Below are 2,626 nucleotides of genomic sequence, written 5' to 3' on the forward strand. Positions count from 1 at the left end.
GCCTGATTGGACTCACAGCCTGATGTCTCACTCACAAGTTCCCAGACATACGGTGTTTCTGACAAACAGGCCAGTCCTGAAAAGCCCAGGCCAGAGAAAATGAGGTTGGGCAGCAATGGCAGCTGGCATTTCTCAGGCCTTATCTAAAGTGGGCTAGCCTCCAGATGACTGGAGTGTGCTTAGCGTCTTCTTAAGTCACTGTCATTTATACTGGGTTTCTTTCAGTTCCCTCTGATGGTACAGCTTCCTCTAACCCTCTCTGGGCCTTTACTCATACCATGGCTTTGCCTGAAGCCGACAAAGCTGGTACTTATCACAAGCGCATCTGTGGCAGGGTCATATCACTAGCAGGGGAGTCACCGGGCCTCTTGATGACCTCCTAGGACCATGGAGCCTTGCTGCACCCTGTTGGGCCCCTGAATGAGCAAGGGGAACTGAGATTTATTTTAAGCATCAGAGTGGGGCCTCACTTCCCCTTTGCTCGTGACAGTGCACAGGAGCCTAGAGGACCCTTCGTTCTTGGAATAGCTGGAATTCTGTTCACTGAATGAGCACCACCCTTTTCCTTCCTCCAGAAACATGTCTCTGGCTCAGGGCAGTTCTTGGCTAAGGGGGTCCTTGGCAGGGAAGACAGGATCTGAATGGGGTGGAATCTCTCCAGAGCCCCATTTATGTGGCTTGTTGCTGATGCTTAGGCCTCACCTGTCCCAGTGCCGACATGAACCACCAGGACTGGTGATCTACCTATAGTTTAAATTTTAAAAATATGAAACAAAAGGACATGTGGCTCAGTGGTAGAGTGCCTAGCATATATGAGAGGGTGATGTATTCAACAGATACAAATAATATATTTCCATTTTATATTTGGCTACAATGGGAGGAGGGGGGGATATACAGAGAGAAGGAAAAACAAAACAAATTCGCTGGATTCTCTTTGCTCATTGAAGTCTGATCCAGATACCCCTGGAAAGGCAGCAGAGGTGAAGGAAGAAGCTAAGATTCTAATTAATTAATACCACTGTATCTGTCAGCAACTCAAGACTATAAAATGTTGAGGCTAAACAGTATGTCTACAATGTATATATTTTACTTGCTAGCTAAAGTGAATAATGGGGTGGGGTAGCAAGATGGCTTACAAGCCAAAAGCTTAGCTTAATCTCTGGGCCAGGCATATGAAGGAGAGACCTGACCTCTACAAGTTGTCCTCTGACCTACACATACTTATGTGCACCCGCGGATATACACACAAAATAAATGTAATAACATTTTAATTTAGCGATTCATTCAGAATATTTGTTTATTAAAAATATCTCCAGGACTGGAGAGATGGCTCTGTAGTTAAGAGCACCTGCTGTTCTTGCAGCTGACCTGGGTTCAGTTCTCAGCACCCACATGCCCCACTCCACTCCAGTTCCAGAGGATCCAACGCCCTCTTCTGGTCTCTGCAGGAACTGCATGTTCACGATGCATATACATACAAAATACTAAATAAATCACTAAAAAGAATTAAGTTGGTAAACATTTTAAATATATATATTCTTATATCTTTAGTTAAGTTGCCTGTAATGCTACACCGAATCTTAGCTACTCAAGGCGTCTGAGTCAGGAAAATCGTCTGATTCCAGGAGTTGGAGACCAGTCCTAGGCAACACAACTTTTTTTCCTTAAAAAAATTAAAATTCTGCTGGGCAGTCATGTCGCATGCCTTTAATCCCAGCACTTGGGAGGCAGAGGCAGGAGAATTTCTGAGTTCGAGGCCAGCCTGGTCTACACAGTGAGTTCCAGGACAGCCAGGGCTACACAGAGAAACCCTGTCTCAAAAAAACAAAAACAAAAACAAAAACAAACAAACAAAAAAACAAAAACCCAAAACAACAACAACAACAAAAAACCAAACAAACTTAAAATCCAACCAACACAATAACCCTTTAGAATTATGAGAGAGCCCAGCAGGCAGACACTTAGTAGCAAAACACTTGCCTAGCGTGTGCAAGGTACTGGGTTCCATCCTCAGTAACAAACAAAAATAAAAATTACCATAGACCAGGAACCATGCGAGACAGGACTGGTTTCCGACTAAGCTGAATTTCAGTGGAAATTAGACGTTAAAATCACATGGAAAAATCAAATGGAAAGACTCTGGAAGTCGTCTCTTGCTATCCTCCGCCCTCCAAACCAACCAACAAATCACACCAAAACACAAGAAGCCTGAAGCTGACTCAAGGAATAGACCTTCCTGAAAAAGACACTTAGACTGTCAAATAAGATGATGCTGACCCCAAAGTTGAAGAGTGAGAATCAACGAATAATGTTCCTCCAAGAACAGGATGTGTGAAAGTTGAGGCCAGCATTGACACAAAGCCCGTTTATGGAATCCGAGTGGTGGTGGGAACTCACTCAAACCATGGCAAAGGTAGGGGCAAAAGAAGAAGTGGGCTTGGCAGTCACTGGGTGACTTGGAGGGCCAATGCTAAGGCTGAGAAGACAGAATGGCCCAAGGTATTTTGAAAGGGAGCTCTCGCCGGGCAGTGGTGGCACATGCCTTTAATCAGGCGGAGTTCTGAGTTCGAGGCCAGCCTGGTCTAAAGAGTGAGTTCCAGGACAGCCAGGGCTATACAGAGAAACC

Source organism: Mastomys coucha, unplaced genomic scaffold, assembly GCF_008632895.1.
Source record: "Mastomys coucha isolate ucsf_1 unplaced genomic scaffold, UCSF_Mcou_1 pScaffold20, whole genome shotgun sequence".
Classification (NCBI taxonomy): domain Eukaryota; kingdom Metazoa; phylum Chordata; class Mammalia; order Rodentia; family Muridae; genus Mastomys; species Mastomys coucha.